The following is a 23,475-nucleotide window of genomic DNA, read 5'->3' as shown; positions in this document are numbered from 1 at the left end:
AAATCTTTCAATTCTGCCTTCGCACATGTCTATCTACAATCTTCATTAGTCGACAATCTGCCTCTATCTTCATTATCAACAAACTCTTCTCTCTTGAATGTTGACTCGGTGTCTTCAGACTCCCCCTCTCACACAGCTGGGATCGTAGTCTGGAATTCAATCTTTCACTGGTTCTGAGATCGTTAACAAGCGCCCATCAGGTTCCAGATCGTACCCTGGCTCTTTGACACCTGCACAATCTCTACCCAACCATAAGTTTCTACAAATATTAAAACTTGTCAACAATTTAGAAACTATGTTGAATCAAAACAATAATGATTTTGAATTCAAGAATTGATTACTGGTTTTTATCAAAACACCTTTACCATCTACTCTCAAACACTCCCCAAACCAGTTCTTCAAGTTTAGCACTTTGAATTTTGAAAATCAGCATCTCAACACCAGTTGTCGAAAATATTTTTGATTTTTCAAATTTTATGCTAAAACACACTGAAAATCTTTTTGGATTTTTGAATAAAAATAAACGCAGAAATGAAATATTTATAAACAATATTTTTGTGAGTTTGTGCAAGAGGATCATATCAGTTTTGAAGCATATCACAAACACCGTTAAGCTTGATTACATGATAAGTTCTAAACAATTTACCTAGATTGTCAGTATGTTTGTCCACTTAAATTTTCAACACAAATTTCAATCGATTCGAGATACGATATTAATGTTTTAAAGACTTAAACTTAATTGTGTATCACTCCACTTGAATATACTCCCGTATCCAGATCCCAAATATTCAGTCTTACAGGTGAGTATACCACAGATGATATCTGTAAAGGGGTTATGTGCGAGGGCCGTGAGAGCTCAGGTCGATACTTCCGTATACGCAGAGAGATGACGGCTTCGACTTTTGGTGGGTCCCCTTTAGAGGATCTTTTGTTACAACAGCAAAGATTACCAATTTTATTGTTTAATCAGTTTGCTGAGGGTGGCGCTTATGTTTCAAAGCTTTTTGCAGAAAGTATTATTCGGGGACTAGGTCAGTATTTCCATACAGCAGAAGTCCCGGAATAATACCCCAGATATCACTGAGCATAAAGACCTAGTATCTCAGAATACGGGACCTTTCAAACAAGATTTCGGGGGTTACCCATATATCCAAGAATAGTTACCCACGAATCAAGCAAGTTAAATTTAGGTTTATATCTCGTTTCAATTTACTAAATGTGCGAAAATCTACTGACACATCCGCAGTAAGATTGTTTATCACATTTTGACTTTCCAATTCTTTAGCGTGCTGTGATAGTTCACTGACGTACTATCATTTCCTCTTTTACGCAACAAAACTCATTTTTCAATTTTATCACGTTTTTGTCTTTTTCAAATTTTCTGATGTTTTTGGATTTTCTAAACATTCTTACTCCCCCTAAAATTCAAATACATCTAAAGAAAATTTAAAACAAACTGCACAGAACATGACAACTGATATCGAAACACTTCAATTCTCCATCCGTTTGGCTTAAACAATCAGAACTCCTCCTCACAACAAACTATTTTCCCATAATGATTTCAAAACACTTAAGTTTGTTTTAATCAGAATGGTTTTTCCGGAAAATAAGTTTAGTTGTTTTTACCTTTTGTAAAAATGGGGTTCAAATCATCACTTTGTTTACCAATTTCTTGAATGATAATTAAATCAAGTCCAATTTAATGACCCTGATTTAACCACTTGTAAGATCAACACCATTCACTACTATACAACTACTTGTAGGTTTAGCAATTAAGCTTCTTCAAACCTGTTTTTCAACCAATTACCATCTTTTGGTTGAATTCTCAAGGTGCCGATTCCTACTCCTCGCTTACAAACCTGGGAGTTCCGGCAAGTCCTGCAACTTCTCAAACACAGATTTAGAAAAATGCCGATACATGATCCACAATACCATCTTGGGATCTCCGGCAAGTCAGGTTTTTATTCAAAATATATCCACCCAAGCCTGACCTTCCTTGGGTGTAACCTCATCATTGTTTTCATTGTTTCTTTCAACCGACCTGTAAACCCATCCTTTGGAAGCATAAAAATCCTGAATGCTTTGGGCCTTACCACTGACCATTTTTCCAAAGATGCGTTTTACATTTCCGTTAAAAGTTTTTTCAACATCAATTTTCTTCTTGTCAGAATAAAACTGATTTGATATTTCAACTTTTCCGATTTTAGATTTGTAATTTTTAGAACTTAGTGGCGGAAAATTCACATCGTCCACTATCGAAACTTTCTTTTTCTCAACACGTGGCTCCTCTGATTTTATGGAATCAGATTCATCACCGAACTTTTTACCTGAACCTTTTACAACCCATTTCTGATTTGTAGCATTGTCTATTCTTTTAGAAGCACTCTTTGAAGATTCTCCTTTTTCATAAGTCGAATTCTCAAAGCCTGTGAACTTCCGGGTTGACAGTTCAGTCTTCTCAACAACTTTTTCTTTCATTTTTCTTGAGACTTCTTGTTTTGGTCGAAATGTCTTTGGACACTCTTTCGCAACATGACCCACAGCTTTACACTGAAAACAAGATCTCTTTTCAACCTTCTTCGGGTCTTCTTTCTTCTTCATGCCCTCTTGCTTCTTAGCAAGGAATTCTTGATTTGTCTGATTTCTGAATGATTTCTTTTTTTCAGCTTCTGCTGTTTTTCCTGCAACAAACATTGTTTTTGGTTTATAAACTTTTTCATTTTTATAGTTTTTCTGTGGAGCAAAACCAAGACCTTTCTTTTTGAAATTACGATTATGGTTTGGTTCCTTTTGGAAACTATAACCACAATTGTAACCCATTTTCTTGTTAATTCTCTGTTGATCTCTTGAAGTGTATTGTTTAGGTTTTCCATTAAGATTGAAATCTTTTATTTCAGAAATATTAATTTCTGTGATTTTGAAAACCTTGTGAATCATTTCAAGTCTAACACTTCTTATTGGAAAACTTTCATCTGAATATAATTTGTCAGAACCTTTCAAAGTATATGCCACTTTGACCGATTCATCATTCAAATTAGATTTCAAAAGTAAAAACTCTTTATCATAAACCCGTTTGTCCTTTTTGACTGTTGGCTTTGACGCACTGGACTCAGATTTTGACTCGGGTTTGGACTCCAGTTTTGGCTTCTCATTGTCATCGCTGTCTAACACCTGATCGACCATACTTTTTATCAACTTTGACTCATGATCAGTGTCTGATGACGTATAAGTGACATCAATACTTTCTGGTAAGTTATCCGACGACCCAGACTCCCATTTCAAATTGATCGCTTTATTGACTCTTTCTGAATTTGGATTTCGAGGTGAATATCCATTTTCGACCGGGGGCGGACATCTATTGTAGGATACACTCGGTTTCTTACCAGAAGTCTTCAATTTTTCTTCATCTTTTGTCACGGATTTTTCTTCTTCAAATATCTTCACTTCTTCAAATGTCTTCAAATCTTTCACAACTGGATAAATCCTGTCAACAACAAAAGTAGAACATGAGTAACTGTCTAATAATTTCTTAACTTTCTCAGTTTCTATCTTTTGTGTTGCCAACTCAAGCTCGAGATCTGCACATTTCTTTATGTTATAGTTTGCCGTATCAAGCTGTCTCAGATAAGCTATCTTCAAAGTATTCATAGCTTCAGCTTGTTCACCATCAGAATCTGTATACTTGTTGATTTCTCTGTTCATTGTGTCATACGATTCTTTCAACTTGTGAATATTGTGCAATAGCTCATTGTTCTGCTTAATCAGCGAATCACAGTTCATGCATTTTTCTTGGACCATGACCGGTTCATCATCCACTTTAATCTCAAATTGAGGAACCTCTTTGACTGTCCTGCTTGAATTTAAAAATTGAGCTCTTCTCAATTTCTCAGCTTTCGCTTCTTCTTTCAATCTCTCTTCCTCTTCTGCCTCCTCTCTGTTCTTTCTTTGTCTTTCTTCAGCAGCTTCCATGACTTTTCTGCATCTTTCTGCACATTTAAGATCATAAGCATTAGCAAAGAAAGCATGAGAAGTATTTTTGGCCATAAAGTCTTGATCTGTACAGAAATCATCCCAAGTAAATCCTTCAGCCATCTTCTCGTCATCTTGTTCAGCTAAACACACTTTGTTTTCTTTCGGAAGATACTTTTCCCAGGTAAAATTATCATATTTTCCCTGACTAACAACACAAGCCTTTTTATCAACCACATCTCTCCCATGAGCTGTTTGTGCCTGATGCTGCTGTGCTGGTTGAGTAATTTGATGATAGATGGCCTTCTTGTGATAATCATTGTTTCCAAAAGGATTCTGGGCACCGGTAGCTTCACGGTTTTTGCATTCCCTCTTGAAATGCCCATTCTCCCTGCAACGAAAACATGTAACTTTAGATTTATCAAAACCTAAAGTTGAAACGTTTGCATCACGAAAATCATCACGGCCTGTAATTTGTTTAAACTTTTCAGCACGTCTCATCACACTCGCCATACACCATTTTATATCCATCAATTCCATTTCCTCAGCATCAATTTGATCGTAATCCTCTTTCGTGAGCATTGGATTTCCGATCTTTCCTGCAACAAAACAACTATAAGACTCTAAAATCATCCCTAACAAAGACATTTGATTTTTAGCAATCTCTTCAGTGTAGTCTTGATCATTTTCAAGGCTTAATACAATGTTACACTGAAGTTTTCTACCATTCTTTGTTACAGAGATGTCAGGATCAAAAGATGAAAATCTTGTGCTGTTTCTTGATCCCTGAGATGTCTTCTTTTCAGTAGAATCTTTAACACTGTAAGCAGTTTCGATCTTAGGAGAGAACTTTGTTGAATCAGTAGCACCATGCTTGTAATACAGACTGATATCCTACACTCCATCGTAGTTCTTCATCCTAGCGATCTTTCTCTGCTCCATCTCTTGAGCTTCCAAATGCTTTATGAAGTCTCCTAGTTTCATCTTTTTATATTCCACTTTGTTGGACTTCAGCATCATCAAAAATGTTCCCCATATTTCATATGGAAGCGCATCTGCAAGTTTTTCAATTAACTCATCAGTATCTTTCTTAATACCTAACTTTGTCATATTTCTCACCAAGTTACAATATCTATCAATAATTTGCTTGGTGGTTTCATTTTTCAATCCCCGAAACAAATCAAATTCCTTCTTCATAAGAGACATTTTGTTCTTTAACATGTCATCACTTCCCGTAAACTTTGCTTCCAATTCTGTCCAAATCGAATATGCAGTTCCGTCATGTTGAACCAGTATCAAAATATCTTCTTTTATCGCTTGTTGAAGTAGACTGACCATCAATTTCTCATCTCGATACTTCTTTTTCTCATATGTACTCATATCTCGAAGTGTTAGTTGCACACCATTTTTAACTGGTTTAACATATGGTTCCTCAGTGTGTTCCCATGCATCAAGATGATAAGCTTCAACCCAATTTCCGAATCGTTCCGACCATACGTTGTAATCATCAATATCCATGAGTTTCGGTGGTTTCTGAGACGTTCCGGTTTCATTTTCGATCAAACCACTTTGAGTAATCGAGGTCGGGGTAGCAAAAGCGTTATAAAATTCAGTATCCATTGTTCAAATTGTTCACAAATTCACAACACTTCCAAATCTTATACAACTGACTAAAAGAGCGAACTTAGTGGATCTGACCAAATAAGCAAAATCAAATATATGTTGTTGGAGTGGACCAAAACACAATGTCAACTCGAGCGGACTGACCAATAAGCGATCCAAACAGTTTACCAGATAAGCGGACTCCCTTTGAGCGACCTGATCAAGTTACCGAATAAGCGGTCCAAAAGCTGTTTGTATGAGCGATCCAGACAGTATCAATTCGAGCGGTTCAGACAATTGTCAAATAAGCGGATCAGACACTTTCCATTTGAGCGGTCCAAAAGCTGATCGTTCGAGCGGTCCAACAATGTCACTAAAAGCGATCCAAAATCAGTCAAAAGAGCGGTCCAATATTGAAATTTCGAGCGATCCAGAAGTCAAAATTGATCCTTGGAGCGGTCCAGACGCGTAATTTGGAGCGGTTCAGATGCTGACGTCACCTTTTGTGCGAATCTGAAAAAGCGAATCACCTAAAAAACAACTTTCTAGGTCGATTTTAGTTCTGAAAACTTTAAGGATTTGTTAATGCATGATTCCGAGTGCACTGTGTGATTTTGAGTTTGTTTTACCGTGAAAAATTTTGAAAAAGTGAAGAAAGTGTAGAAAATCAGAAGAATTGCAGCTAGAATGGCAAGAACTCCTCCTCCTGAGCTCTGATACCACTTGTAGGATCGTTTGTCGACCTGTTTGAGTCGTTCAGAGTAGTTCGTGTCCGAATTAAGAGGCGGAAACTAATAATTCGGTGCAATTGAAGCTGTATTCACTTTAATATTGCTGTTGTATTGATATCTTGAAAGATTACACGATCAGACAGCACTTCAGCAGAGTACCGGAACAATACACCACTTATCATGTGTTGTGGATCGCTCAGCTATTTATAGATAACCTGGACCGCTCATACGACACGTCCGTATGAGCGACCCTACATGGTGCCGTATAAGCGATCCTAACATTTGACCTAATAAGCGATCCAGACACAAACTGACACATAAGCGATCCTAGAACTATGTACATATAAGCGGTCCATATACAACCAAGCTATTCTAGGATTCCGTGCCATGTTTGATCTGCTCAGCTTCAAGACTTGATGGAAGACGTAGTCAGCAGACGTAGGTGCACTAACAACCGATTCTTTCGACGATCTTGAATGGTCCAACGTATCTAGGTGCAAGTTTTCCTTTCTTTCCAAATATGATCACACCTTTCCAAGGTGAGACCTTAAGTAATACACGATCACCGACTTGAAAATCCAAGGGCTTGCGTTTTAGGTCCGCGTAACTCTTTTGACGGCTTCTATCTGTCTGAAGGTTATCACGAACTTTCTTAACCTTATCTGTTGTCTCTAAAATGAGGGCAGGTCCAGTAAGCTGAGCCTTGCCGATCTCATTCCAGCAGACTGGTGAACGGCATTTTCGACCATAGAGAGCCTCGAAAGGAGCCATGTTGATGCTGGAGTGATAACTGTTGTTGTAGGAGAATTCAATCAGCGGAAGATGTGAATCCCAACTACCACCAAAATCGATCACACAAGCTCTAAGCATATCCTCCAGTGTCTGGATTGTTCTTTCAGATTGACCATCCGTTTGCGGATGATAAGCTGTGCTCAGATTAAGTTGGGACCCCATAGCAGATTGCATGGTTCTCCAAAAATGAGAAGTGAAACGAGCATCTCTGTCAGAAATGATGTTCAAAGGAACACCATGTCGAGCTACAATTTCATCTACGTAGATTTGAGCAAGTTTGTCAGCCGAAAAATCCTCACGGATTGGCAAGAAATGCGCTGACTTGGTAAGACGATCAACGACTACCCAGATGGCATCGTGACCTTTCTTTGTGCGCGGGAGTTTAGTAATGAGATCCATAGTAATGTTTTCCCATTTCCAAACTGGGATCTCTGGTTGCTCCAATAAACCCGAAGGACGCTGATGTTCAGCCTTAACCTTAAGACAAGTAAGGCATTTTGATACATATAAGGCAGTGTCTTTCTTCATACCAGGCCACCAATACTGAATACGAAGATCCTGATACATCTTATCTGAGCCAGGATGAATAGAATAACGAGACTTATGGGCTTCATCCATAAGCAAGGTACGAAGATTATCTTGGCTTGGGACCCACAAGCGGTTCATGAAGTAATACGATCCATTGTCCTTCAGTTCTAGAGCAGGAGTTATGTGATAAGGAAATTCCTTATCCATCAACCCTCGTGAAACACAAGATTGTTGAGCCTGAGAAATACGTGCTTGGATATCGGATTGAGCTTGAATAACAGATTGGACACGAACACAATGAAGCTTAGTACGTCCCTTGCGACTCAAAGCATCGGCTACGACATTCGCCTTACCAGGATGGTAGCGAATTTCGCAGTCATAGTCGTTTAGAAGTTCAACCCAACGTCGTTGTCTCATGTTGAGCTCTTTCTGATTGAAGATATGCTGAAGACTTTTGTGGTCCATGAAAACCACACATTTTGTACCGTACAAATAGTGTCTCCAGATCTTAAGAGCGAAGACAACTGCACCCAACTCAAGATCATGAGTGGTGTAGTTCTTCTCATGTATCTTCAACTGCCTCGATGCGTATGCTATGACTTTGTTTCTTTGCATCAGGACGCAGCCAAGACCTAATTTAGATGCGTCGCAATAAACGACGAAATCATCATTGCCCTCGGGCAAAGTTAGAACAGGCGCGTCGCAAAGTTTTTGTTTCAAAGTCAGGATCGCTTCCTCTTGTTTGAATCCCCAATCAAATGGCTTGTTCTTCTGAGTTAGAGCAGTTAGAGGAACTGCAATCTTTGAGAAGTTCTCAATGAAGCGGCGGTAATAACCTGCTAGACCAAGAAAAGAACGAACTTCAGTAGGAGAAGTAGGCGTATCCCAATCCTTAATCGCACTGATCTTGGAGGGATCTACATGAATACCTTGTTCGTTGACAATATGTCCTAAGAATTGAACCTCTTTAAGCCAGAATTCACACTTGGAGAATTTGGCGAAAAGTTGCTCTTTCTTTAGGAGTTCCAAAGTAAGACGAAGATGTTGCTCATGATCAGCTCGCGTCTTAGAATATATTAAAATGTCATCAATGAAAACGATGATGAACTTATCCAAATAAGGTTTGCAGACCCTATTCATCAAGTCCATGAAAACAGCAGGAGCATTTGTCAAACCGAATGGCATGACTGTAAACTCATAATGTCCATAGCGAGTGCAGAACGCTGTCTTGGGAATGTCTTCTTCATGCACACGAAGCTGATGATATCCAGATCGTAGATCAATCTTTGAAAAATAAGAAGCGCCTTGCAATTGATCAAAGAGATCATCAATGCGAGGTAGGGGATATCGATTCTTGATGGTAAGCTTGTTAAGCTCACGATAATCAATACACATCCTAAAAGATCCATCCTTTTTCTTGACAAAAAGAACGGGAGCACCCCAAGGTGAAAAGCTAGGACGGATAAAACCTTTGTCGGAGAGTTCCTGAAGCTGCTTAGACAACTCTTGCATCTCGGACGGTGCAAGACGATATGGAGCTCTGGCAATGGGATTTGCACCAGGTACGAGATCAATACGGAACTCGACTTGGCGTGCTGGAGGTAGACCAGGTAACTCTTCAGGAAAAACTTCAGAATAATCCCGAACGACGGGAATATCTGAAATAGACTTACCCTTGCCTTTATCTGCTGTAACATGTGCTAAGAAAGCCACATAGTTCTTCCGTAGATATTTCCGTGCTTTAAAACAAGACATGAGTTTGAGACCACCGGCAGGCTTCTCACCACGAACCTGTAGGATCTCGCCTGTCGACAGCGGCACACGAACAATCTTCTCAGAACAAACTATCTCTACGCGATGCTTAGATAACCAATCCATACCCACAATAACGTCGAAGCTTCCAAGTTGCATTGGCGTGAGGTCAATAGGAAAAATATGGTCGTTAAGGTTCAACTGGCAGTTGCGGAGAACAGAATCAAGAACAATGGGTTCACCACTGGCAACCTCTACTGTCAAAGGTTTACCTAGTTTCGTTCTAGACACGCGAAGCATTGGCTCAAAAGTCAATGACACAAAACTCTTGTCGGCACCCGAATCAAAAAGAATAGATGCAGGCTGATTATTAATAAAGAACGTGTCGTTCACCACTTCATTGTTTGCTTGTGCCTCTTGAGCATTCATGTTGAAGACTCGCCCTCGAGCCTGAGCCTGATTCTGGTTTGCATTCTGGTTCTGGTTGGCTAGTCTTGGGCACCGGTTTCTGTAGTGGGTCAGATCCCCACAGTTATAACAAGCACCTGGTGGGTATTGTGGTCGTGCAGCTTGACCCTGTTGCTGAGCAGGAGGCTGAGCAACTTGTTGAGCAGGGTTCTGAACTGCGCAATTTTGAGCAAACCGATAGACATCGGCAAGATGACCTGACTTCCCACAGTTAGTACAGAAACGGCACTGATGTTGCGGCTGATGGTGACTGTTGCATCGATTGCACAAAGGTGCACTTCCTGAATAGGGCTTCTTTGCTGTAGGCTGGTTGGGAGCTGCCTGGTTAGCTTGGGCAGTGACAACATAGTTTTGGGAAGCCTTACGCTTCTTTGCCCTTTTTGATGAACCAGAATCCTTTCCATTCTTGTTTTGACCTTTCTTGCTATCTTCCTTGTCAGACGACTGTTTCTTGCCCTTGTCACCCTTCCTGTGTAATTTATTCTTTCGAATCTGCGACTCAATCAGTGTCGCTGATAACTCGATTGCCTGACGGAGTGTGGTAGGGTTGCTACCAGTAATAATGTCTTGTACCGAGTCAGGCAGGCCGTCGATGTACCTTTCGATAGCCTTGTCGAGTGGGGTGACCATAGTCGGGCAAAGTAGACTCAGCTCCTCAAACCTATCAGTATATGCCCTGTGTTCGCCACTATCTTGCTTCAAATCATCAAACTCTTTCTCCAACGCTCGTTGCTCATGACGAGGACAAAACTCCCTCATCATAAGAGCTCTTAGTTCAGCCCACGTCTGTGCTAGAGCAACTTCTGCACCACGGTCTCTCATTACCCCCATTCCACCATGTAAGAGCCCTCTTCTGAAACACGCTTGAAGAAAACTCGACCTTGCGATTATCCGGACACTGCACATGGTGAAAAGTATTCTCGATGCTCTCGAACCATTGAAGAAGCCCAGTTGCTCCCTCAGAACCACTAAACTTGAGTGGTTTAGCCGAGTTAAAGTTCTTGAAATTGCATGTACCATTGTTATTGTTGTTGGCTTGGTTCCATTGAGCAAAGAGATTTGGGAATTGATCAGCCATCTGTTGCGCAATAATTTCTGCCAGCTCGGCAGTTGCTATCTGGTGTTCGTGTCGAGGAGGCATTCTAAAAGAGGAAAACATGAAAGGAAACGAGTGAGATGATTGGATGAAGAGAATGAGATGAAATAGAATCAACAAAAGCAAAGATGGTGGTTACGCATCGCAAAGCAACAAGCGACACGAATGTCTAGTCAAAGTAAGTGGGTCAAAAATAATGTATCGCGAAGACATGTTCGCCTATAAGTGAACACTCACCCCAAGAGTTCCCAGGTAAGAGTGACTGGTCCGATTATGTGGATTTGTACGAACACTCTAGCCTTAGACAGAAAACTCAGGGTACAGGCATTCACTATTCCAGTTCGCACGTGTTCACACTATTAAAACCCGAAAACCTTGACGAGATTTTGAAAATTCAAAGGGGTTCAAAACTATATAACAGAGGGTTCAAAACCTAGTAATCAATCATCCTAGAACAGATGATTAATTTTCAAAGCGGATTCGGAATCGAAGTTCCCGTTGTGGTTATCACCTAAGGATAGGTGAAGTGCATGTTTTAAAATCTAAACACAAGATAACTTGTGTTAGGGTCCTAGAAAGTTATAGTCTAGGTCAAAGCATTACTAATAACCTAATTCTCTATAACCATTGGCTCTGATACCAACTCTTCTGTCACACCCCGACCGCGTATAACATGCAACCGCGGCGGAAAACGCTGGGGAGTGTTGGGACAGAATTAATTGTTTCATAACCATGGAAATTAAAGTTGCATTTTATTTATTAAACACGAGTGTTACATCGTTTCAAAACAGGAAATACAAAGTTCATAACATAATTAAACTAGTCTATCTTCATTTTTAGGCTCTAAGGAACAGGTCCGCCCTAGTGTCATGATCATCATCCTATGGAACAGCTCCTGAAAACACATGTGAAAGTAGGTACGTCAGCATAAAAATGCCTGTGAGATACATAGGTTTTGTGAAAATGGGATTCATGACTTGAGTTTAAAGAAATGTTTAATAACAGCCAGTCATGAACCTTGTAATTTGTCTTGCTTTGTAAACCATTTGAAAAACGATAATATCAGATGATATGTTTAGATAAGTGTAAGGTTAAACGAGTAACCAAGTAAAATGAGTTGAATAAGATAAGTTGTTTGTAAAAATAATGTATTGTGAAAAGTATGTTATTTGTGTAAAAAGTAATGTGTCTAAACTGAAATGACTTAGATAACGCTACGATATGTAATATTATACAAGCATTTATATATAGGAAGTACCAGCGGCGTATCCACCATGTTTGTATCATATTACATACGCCATGTTACTCCAACCATTTACCCAAACCAACCACCATGTAAATTGTTCATGTATAAATCAATTGTCAAGTGTTATTGTGTAAACCATATCGAAATGTCTATGTTAAATGTAAACCACCAAGTATGTATATCAATGTCAAAATGTTCATGTTTAATGTAGATCATGTACTGTGTACCCAAAATATATCTTGTATGGTAAGTGAGATGTATCAACTAAACCATATGTAAAATGCACAAAACAAGGTGTTGAAGTAAAACATGGTTTAAATCAACGTTATGTTTTGTGGAACAATGCATGCTCTACTGATATAAACATTTATGCGGTATTGTGAAAATGCATACATTCAAGCCTTGAGACTGTGGCGATAAACCCTTAAACAAATTAAAGGTTTATCTAACTTACGTATATCGAATTCGGTCATTCCTTCCAATCCAAACAAACCCATGATTTCAGGAACGGGAGTTGTCAATTCCTATGGTACCACTACCTACTAACGAACGGCGTAGCTAATGTTAATGAATGTATTGTTCCATGTTAAACAAACCAAATGTCATACCAAAATGAAGGAATGTGATGTAAACAATTGTACTAAGTATGCACACAATGGGCATAAATAGCATGAAATGTAATGTGAACCAATGTACTAAGTACGCACACAATGGGCATACATAGCAGGAAATGTAATGTAAACCAATGTACTAAGTACGCACACAATGGGCATACATAGCATGAAATGTAATGTAAAGCAATGTACTAAGTACGCACACAATGGGCATACATAGCATGAAATATAATGAAATCATGTACTATAATGTACTAACGAACATAGCAGGTATACGATGTGAAAACATAGAAAGCATGAAAGTAACAAGTAGGCACATGTGTTTCACCCCAAAACAGTTTGGAAAACAGTAAAAGAGGGGTTCAATGTACTCACCTGAGATTGCTTTGAATTCCTTGTATAATAACCAGATAATGCTAGAGATCACGGAATATCAAACGGCACCTAATAGGTAGCTATATTAATATACCGGACCAAAATCGGAAGGATCAGATAGTATGCGGGTTCGTAAACCAAACGAGTATGGAGACTCGTGAAATATGGTTTAACAAAGCCTACATACTAAAATGAAACCTAACCTAAGTGCTTACGGCCCATTACGACCCGTTTAGGTAGCTTATGCTACCTTAACGCGTCGTTCGTGTAGAACACGTTTGGAACGCATAACATTGTGGCCATAAGGTATAACCTCGGAAGGTTATAGTTATGGTCACCTAATGTGTTTGGTCGGGTCCTAATGATCGACCAAATGGGTCAGGTTCGAAAGTATAAGCGATGGTTTAGATCGCTTACCTTACGACCCTATACAAGCACTATACTAAAAGTGACGAGCTAAGCATGTTAGAACATGCTTAACTAAGTTTAGAAAACAGGTTTGGCATCAAAACAAACGGCTTTGATGCTCACGAGTAGTTTGGTTACAAAACACGCAAGAATGCGTGTTTTGGCCGAAACTACGACTCGTCACTGAGCCTAGATAACGTGGTAATCAGTAGGTATAGTCGCCATGGACTATAACCATCGTGATCACGATCACGTTATGAAGTTCCTACAAACATCGTGTTGACCATAGGCTGGTCAACGCAGAAAGTCAACAAAACGTTGACTTTCGGACTCGAAAAGTGAATAAAAGAACGAAAGAACACTTACGAAGGGTCCCCGAATGCTAATCTAGATCAAAATGGCTCAGGTATGAAACAAAGGTTCCAACTTAGAGCTTTTGATCAGATTTTTGTGGGTTTTCACCAAAAGGGGGGGGGGTATTTATAGGAAAAGTAAAGCCGTTAGGATCGTTTCTTGAATATCATGCCACGATCCTATGCGTACACTTGTTACAAAGTTGTGGTGGCTCAAAATGGCCCTTAACTCCTGAGATGGTGAAAGGGCATTGCCCTTTGGTGTGTTTGAAAGGCCAAGTTTGCAAGAAAGACAAAGTTTCTGTTACTGAAGGGGCCATGCGGCCCGCATCAGGATCAGACAAAACTCAGGCGGGCCGCCTGGCTATGTCTGATCTGCACCAACTTTCAGAATTGGCAGTTTTGGTCCCTGTTGCATGTTTAAGCCATTTCCGACACTTCTAAGGCCCGTAAAGCCAACTTTAAGGCCCTAAAATGATGCCTAAACATTGTGGACATGAAACATGCTCAGAAATATGTCAGATGTTGGTTCGTTTGGCCGTACGATCGCGATGTTCGGTTAATTACGACGGAATGCGCATAAGCGCGAAAAACGATCCAAATGACGCGACGAATGGATTTTTCTCATGCCAAACACTAAGGCATAATATAAGGATGCTTATATAAATTTTTGGATGTCCGGATGTATTCAGAACGTAAGTTATGCGCGAAAGTGCAAACTTGTGCACTTTTTGACACTTTTAGTCCCTGAATGATCCAAAAGTTTGTTTTAGCATACCAAACCCCTCAAAGCCTATTTCTAAGCTATGTAAAGGATATTTATGGTATGTTTAACTTATGGAAATGTTCCGAAATGTTCGTTACAGTTCAAATTGGCATACTTTCGCAGTTTGTCAAGTTTAGTCCCTGTAAGTGAATTAACTTGTTTTTGCCATACCAAGGCCTTCAAAACTTATTTCTAAGTTATGTAAAGGTTATTTAAGGTATGTTGAGTATATGTTGATGTTCCGGAGTATTTGTCGCATTAAACTGAGTACGTTTACGCACCAGTTTGCGTATAATTCTCCAGAAAGTGATGTAGAGTTTGAAATCGAACAAAAGTCAAAACATGAAATATGTAACACACAACCAAACAAACATTGGGATCAAATAACATTGTTTTATTGATAATTGAACTGTTCATAATGATTACAAGCGCAAATGTTACATCCGGGACGCATTTCAGCTAACGCACAATAATAGTCCCTCTCCTTTCCAGAGTCGGGATTAGTCAGAGATACAGGACATGTTTCAGTAAACGTACAGTGTGGGTCCTTCCTCCATCCACATAATTGGGATTAGTTGGAGGTTCCTCCCTCCACATTGTCGGGATTAGTTGGAGGATTGGACGGAAATTTTCGGGGTGTTACACATATCCTCCATTTATTGATTCAAATTCACTTAGCAATCTTGCATCCCACGTCATGTGGCTGGAGCATCCATTATATACATACCATAAGTTGATAATCCTCCTTAGCAACTCCTGTACACAAGCCAATACAAATTTAGGTAGATAGGGGGACCCAAGCCTTGACGGTCTTGGGTCGTCAAAACTTATCAACGAAACTTAATTTTGTCCAATATCATTTACACGTATCAGGTGTCTTAGATCTGTAACTTATTGATGGAAATGATTTTTGATTTCCACTAGGTCTCTGGTCTTGAGGTTTCCTATATAAGTTTGGGCTTTGTGACCTTTGTGAATTCTGATTATTAAAACTCCTATTCTGGTTTACAAACCCTGATTTCTAATGAACTCTCGATTGATTTCCAAAATTCTAATTGTTATACTTTCTAAAGTCATTTTGCTGAAAATTTCGACCACCGGCATGCTTGTATCGATTTTGTTGTTGACCTTGACCTTGGAAATTCCTTGATTGACCATAAAAGTTGTTTACTCTTGGTGAATTACTTCTAGATCTGTCAAATTTTTCCGAGGCAGATTTAGGCTGAAACCTTGGTTGATATATTTGAAAACGAGGAAATTGTTGATTTCCTGCCTCAGCCTTATCTTCACAAACAGATTTCTTTGGTGAGTTGGAATTTTTCAACTCACAATCACCCTCCTTTTCTGGTGATTTTCTCTCTTTATTTCTTTGAGTGGTGCTTCACTCTTGTTGTAAGGACAATAACTAACTACATGTCCTTTTGTGCTACAGTTGAAGCACGATCTTTTACCAAAAGCTTTCTTTTGGGAAGCTTTTGGATTAGATGGTTTTGATGATGTAGGTGATATCTTAGAAAGGCCTGCTTTTGTTGTTTGTGATTTTAAATTATTCATTTTATTTTCAACAAACTTTTCATTTGACTCTGTTTCAATTACTTTTGTCTTATCATTCATGACCCCTCCATTTACAAAAGACACATTTTTACCAGTTTGCTGCCTCTTGTTGTTAGGTGGTGCATTTTTAGTTTTCAAAATAGTGTCTCTCACTGTGTCCTTCCTAACATCAGCCACTTCATAATCAGACACATTGTCACTTTCCGACGGGTAAATTATCCAGTACTTTGACAGTTATCGGATCCACCACAACTGGTGTAGTGGATACAAAGTCTCATGTGGCAAAAATGAATAGTCATGATTCGTAGAAGGTGGAACTTCATTGAATCCAACACACGTACCATCAATACTCTTCTTCAGATTTCCCATCATGTGTTTCATAACAAAAGATGAGTTTCTGAATTAATCTATTTTTCTTTCAAGTTCAACACTCTTAACTTGTGCATCAGATAACTCTTTTCATTTGTCATAAAGTTCTTTTCTTTTATCGCTCATTGTTTCATGTGCCAAATCTATCACCTAGAGTTTTTGTTTTAGGTTACTAGTTAAAGTACTAATCTTAGCTTCACATAATTTTATTATCTTTAAATTAAGAGACTCCTTTCTCTTTATCAAAAAGTTTGATTCTTTTAGGTTACTTTATTCGTCTAACTGAATTTGGTTGTGAGTGGACAACATGTCAACTAAGCAAATAGATCTAATTGTTTTTCAACTTACCTATCCTATAGCGTTGCTTAAGTCTGCCATGAAAGCAGCAAAATCAGTAGCAGTTTTCTTTTCATCTGCATATCTCTTCTCATCCTCTGCAGCTTTCTTCTCATTCTCATCCTTTATTGTTTCTGCAGGCTTTGTCTGATCAGTCGCTTCCTTAATCTCTTAAGTTTCTACCTTTACCTCATGTTCAGCTTCCACTTTTTCCTCTTGATCATCATTTATCACAACTGAGATCTCTACCATGAAAGCTTGTGTGATGGTTCCAGCATCTTCCAGATGAAGACTCCAATCATAAGAACCATCCTCAGTGGTAGTAGAAACCAGTGCATTTGATCCATTACTTCTAGCTACGATCTGTTGCAAGAACCTTGAGTAAGTGAGTTATGAAACATGGAAGTTTGATGAGATTCTCCCTTTTTTCTTTGAATTCTCTATAAAAATGTCCAAGACCTTAACAGTTGTAGCATCTCACCTTGGATTTGTCAAATCCAAACTTTTTCCCAATAAACTTACGACTTGTTCTATTCATAAATCTCCTGGCTCTTATCGAGACCATAGCCATCTGCCATTGGATATCCATTTCATCTAGATCATCATGGTCAATTTATTAATAATCTTCATCTAGTGCGGCTGGATCAATCTTTCCTTGAATGTAGTTTTGATATGATGCAACAAACGAAACAAGCAAAGATAAATGATCCTCTACTGATTTCATAACCATAGGGATGGATTTAGGTATTCTATTATTTTACACACCTTGTTGTGTCTTCCCAACTACCAATCCTCCTGAAGATGCAATAAAACATGCTTCACCATCAGTATCAGTTACAATCTTATTAGTTACATTCTCATCAGACAAGGATGATGTACCACTTCACTTGAGGCATTTACAGAAGACGAAGACAACAATCCATAATACATCTCTGGATCTTGGACCTGATCATACCCTGTCTCCTTCCTCTTCATGTTAAGTTCATAAGATCTTAACTTTCCTGCAACCTCTTCTAGCTCCATCATTTCATACCCTTGATCACCTTTGATTATAAGAGTGTAAATGTCCCATTTTGCTAGAAGCGCATCTAAAATCTTGTCATTAATTTCACCATCTATTCCGTAGTTCAGTATTTCAGTAAGTAGATAATAAAATCTAGTTATAATCTCCTCTAGAGACTCGTTATTCATGCACTTGAAACCAACAAACTGCTTTTCAGCAAATCAACCTTACTTTTCTTGACTTCAACATTACCTTCGTATCTTTTTTCTAATGCATCACAGAGCTCTTTTGGGGTAGTATACCTTCGAAAGGTTTGTTTAATTTCATAAGGTATAGCCATTTTGATTGCATCCAATGCTCTCTTTTTAGCTTCATACGTCTTCTTCTCTTGACCTGTTATATCAGCATAAGTAGTCAGTCGCTGTCTTCCTTGAAACTCAGGAGTCGGATTTACATACCCATCATTGATACACATCCACATTTCGTATCTTGACATTCTGCAAATGATTCATACTTATTCTTCCATCCCACATACTGTGAGACTTTAAATAATTTCGGCAGTTTGTTTGTCGTTCCAACTTCATGATCCATTTTGAATAACTCGTTTAAATTTGCCATTAGAGCCATCTTTAATAATCAACAATCCACAAGAAAATGTTAACTTTCCAGAAACACTTGAATAATTTGGAAGAAAATAATAGTTCTAAACACTTGAATAATTTGGAACAAATTAATAGTTCCGAACACCTGAATAATTTGAAACAAATTAATTATCCGGAACACCTTGTAATCCTGAACAAATGAGTACTTCGGAACTTGGATAATTCAAAACTTTGATAATCCGGGACTTGAGTAATTCAGAACTTTGATAATCCGGAACTTGAGTAATTCAGAACTTGGGTAATCCGGAACTTGAGTAATTTGGAACTTGGGTAATCTGAAACCTGAGAAATTCGAGAAACCCTGAAGTCCTATAATTTGTGTTGTTTTGATATTTCAGCAAAAATATGATCAACACACTAATTGTAAAGATCCACAAATCTAGGAAACCCTAGTTCTAATCCCAACTTTAGTGACGGCTGAAAACTTCCAACAGATCTGGAAATACTTGTTTTTCTGCAAAATCAATCTCAAACCAGACAATATAGAGCTAATTTCTCTGATACAAATTGCAGGTCCCTCTAACACGGATCGATAACGAGATTGATAACCCACTAAGAGTGTGGAATCCTCTTAGTAGATCAGACGAACACAGAAAACCAGTAGAAAGATGGCAAACACTTTTAAACACAGTTTTCTATTGATTATCGAACAAAACAGGTTACAATCAATCAATATCGAACAAGAACTCTCACAACCTATCTCTGTGTAATTCTCTCAAACTCTCTTGTAATGCCGCTCACAACGTCTAATCTAAACCCTAATGCATAACTGTGTTTTTATAATACACATGCATGCATACTAGGCCAAGCCCAAATACAATTAATATCAAAACTCGGAATCACACAATGTATATAGTTCGGAATACACAAAAACTGAAAGACATGAAACCTGGAAACTCCCAAAGCATTCTTTCTCGGAACACCTGTATAACTCGGAACACTCTTTCTCGGAACTTCCAACTTGTCTTTTCTGGAACTCACATAACAAGCATGTACTTCGGAACCTTCAAGATCATATAGTCCAGAACTCCACAAGCCCTTGTTTTCCTCGAAACACTTTTCCTTGAAACCTCACAAGTCCATGTAGCTAAATCCACAAACACCGTTTAACATTTTCAAGATATCCAAAGACCTAACTAATAAGTTTTTTGTCACAGAATATGCACCAACATCGACTAAGTATCTCCACAACCTTAAGTGCTAGAAAAACAAAAATATCAAATGCAAAACATGTGTTGGTTGTCAAGACATGCTTTCTTGTGTTTGGTTACTTTGCATGAAGCACCTTTTAATACAGTCGGACCCCCAGTGAAACCACCGCTCCCCAATCACATAAGAGGGGAAACCCATATTGGAGCCATACACGTGTGTTCCATTTCTATCCATCCAAAGACCAAAATGTTAGCTGATCTGAGTGTTAATCTTCCTTCAAACAAGTCAATTTTGAAATTCACAATGTCTTTTTCTTAACATAAATCCCGACACACCTGAAGATGTCATATGGAACGTCCTAACCAAATTATGTCGGTAATTGAACCCTGAAATCTCTCGACAATGTACAGTATGCTCCCCAAAGGAGTCCAATTATGCCTTGTGGCAAACAACGCATATCTCATCATTTGGAAATAGGGGAATCCTTAGGCAATACTTAAAGATCGTACGATACTCCACCATCGACATATGTTGGGCTAGCCCATCAGCAAGAAGAAAATATTGAGCATGTAGTTCTCGATGACATTCAAAAGCGGATTTTTGTCTAACGGTCATGTTAAAGTGTACCTCTATGTGCTGGACAAATTTACTAAAAAGGGCACTCGCCAATGCATATTGGGCTTAAGGGAGGTGGTCTCCTTGTTAGTGAAACCGCTGAAGTCGAAGCTTGACATCGTATCATAAAGACAAGACAAAGCACAACCATAATTAAAATCCATAAAACATATATTATAGTCTTGTAAGATGTGGTACTGAAGCACCCAAGATTGATCATTCGAGTACACGAAGGCATAGGATGAAGCCTCTATTGACAAACACAACCCCAAACCACCAAACTTAATGGATAATGAAGCAAGTCACCACTGAAAGACACCAATGAAAAGACCTCCACAAACTATCATGTCCTCAATTACCCAACACAATACTTTGTCAAATGACAACACAAATCTCCATTATGTGTATAGGTTGGCATGACCTTAGACCAAAGAAAAGTTTGACAAAACTCGTACAAGATCAAAGCAAAAGTAGCTAACTCTGTTGGTCACCTATTTTGGGAATAACTGCATCAAATCAACGGCATTAATAACTCTCTTATTTGCCAACCCATTAGTAAACCCCGCGTCTCTGCTAAACAACCCCCCCCCCCCCACGAACTTCACCCCAATAACACCCTTCCCATGTTTACAGGGAATAAACCCTCACAAAACTTCCCACTTTATGGTTTTCTTTTATTTTTTCAGGAGCGGCAAACTAATATACTTCTATTTTACCCGCTTATTTCTCATCACTTGAAAACGACTATACCATAACAAGCACTTTGTTACCACGGTCTAATTTTAAATACTAAAATCCAAAGATATCACAGCTTAATCAAATATCATTAGTATCCATTTTTGAACCTTATAACGATGTAAACACAATGAAATGAGAAACATTAAGTGGTTTTTAAAATTATGTATAACAACTCTCCTAGAACCCTTAAACATGACCCTAGATATCATAAAATATATCCCGTACGCGAGAAACAGGCCCGAAACAACCTTATACTTAGAAAAATCAACAAAAACAAAATTCAGCAGTCGCTCGCAGGGCGCGAGTGCCTTAAGCTTAGGCTGTCGCGGGCCGGGACTGCCTTTGATTGACGGACAAGTCATAGTGCCACATGGCACGTGACTCACCAAAGCTAGACCGGTGACTGGTCAAAGCTATAGTCGACACGCGGTTCCTCGCGGGCCACAAAGGCCTTCTTTGCCTTCCTCGCGGGGCGCGAGCTGCCCTATTCCAGCCCTATAAATAGGAGATCGAGGTTCAGTTGCAACTCGTTCAAAATTCAGAATTCTCTCTCAATTTCTATATAGTAAAAGTAATACCCGGGCATAATACCTACTATGAAGCGAAGCTCTGCCTCGTTGTAAGTACTATAACCCTGCTATTACCCTACATGATCGATTTAGGATTCCGTAACGCATGTCGGCTCTGCCCGACTCAGTCGTTGGAATTCTGACTCGTGTTACACCCGATTGATCTAGGATTCCGCAATGCATGTCAAGGCTCTGCCTGACTCAGTCATTGGAGTTCTGTCTCGAGTTGTACAGTTAATGTGGTTTGGGTTATTTTACTAACACGTGTGCATTATTTAATTTTAATAGATAATAACCAGGAGATTCCCAGGAAGCTTTAGTTTTACTTAAATCTACAATGTGAGTCATTCCCTTTTTATAAACTCTTTTTGTAAATTGTTTTTACAAAACCACAAATGTTTTAAGATATAATCAAATTGAGTTTATGTATTCTACAATTACTACCGGTATGTTGGGGGGTTTTGTATACAAAAATGTGAAAGACGTTACCATTGGACAACGAGTTAGCCAATGAGTAATATGACCCACAAGTCTAGTGTGGATAGTACTGAATGAGTAATTGTGTAGATGTAAACATTGTAATCGCTCTCAGTACTGTGAAAATATAAAAGTTGTTTTGATTAAACTGGGATGCACTCGCTAGTATTTGTTGCTGATAAAATGTTTTTAAAACGGGTTTCAGGTAACAAAATGTGAAAGCCAATAGAAGCCAGCTGGAGAGCACTGAAGGCTTGGAAAAGTGGCTATAAAAGTTATCTAATTAAAAAGGAGTTTTTGTTTTCAATAATTAGGGTTTACCCCTACAAATGTATTGTCAAATGAACTTGGATTTTTATCCCAAAGAGTTATTATTATAAAAGTTTGGTGTTTTACTCTGATCAAAATATTTCCTAACTACGATCCTGATGTGTTCCGCTACCAAATTAATAAACACCGATACCACCCATCTAGATGTTTGCAACGCCCGCTCCCGAAATAGGGGTCGGGGGTGCGACATTATGAAAATACATGAGTGAGTTTAAATAAAAATCATAAAAAATTGCCATGAAATAAATTAACATACACTATGTGGATATAAAATTAACATACACCATGACAATACATGAGCGACTTTAATAAAAATCATAATAAAAACTGCCATGAAATAAATTAACATACATAATGAAAGTGCACTAATTTTAACGTTATTTTACTAATTTACTAATTCCATGAAAATAATGTTAAAGAGGGGGATGGTTAATCATGCTTCATGTGGTGGCGTTGATAGCCGAAAGACAAGGGAGTATATGCACTAATTCGCCTTTGTCTTAATTGCCGAGTGTCATGCGCCTTATGTCCAAGGCTTGATACAAAACTACCATCGAGCCGGGGGTCTCAATGGAAGCAGCCTCTCTATTTCCACGGGGTAGAGGTAAGACTGTTTACATCTTACCCTCCTCAGATCCTACTTTAGCTTTGCTATTGGTAGGATTTAGTGAGTATGATGATGAGTACACAAAAACTCTTTCTTATAAACCTTGGGTTTTTCTTTCATACGATCCTAAGATAATACATCATAAGTCAGTATTAAATTTGATGAAGTGTCACGCGTTCACGGATGATTTTACTTGTAACTTAGGTAAGATGTGATAATATGAAATCTTGTGAGGTGAGTAATAAAATATTAAAAAAACAAATTGATTCTCTTATATGATATTACTAGGTTAGTTCCCCGTGTGTTACACGGGTTGAATAATTTAAACTATATAATAACAGGGTCGGCCCAAGCCCAAGTATT

The sequence above is a fragment of the Helianthus annuus genome, chromosome 8 (genome assembly GCF_002127325.2).
Source record: "Helianthus annuus cultivar XRQ/B chromosome 8, HanXRQr2.0-SUNRISE, whole genome shotgun sequence".
NCBI lineage: Eukaryota > Viridiplantae > Streptophyta > Magnoliopsida > Asterales > Asteraceae > Helianthus > Helianthus annuus.
This window is presented reverse-complemented; position numbering follows the sequence as displayed.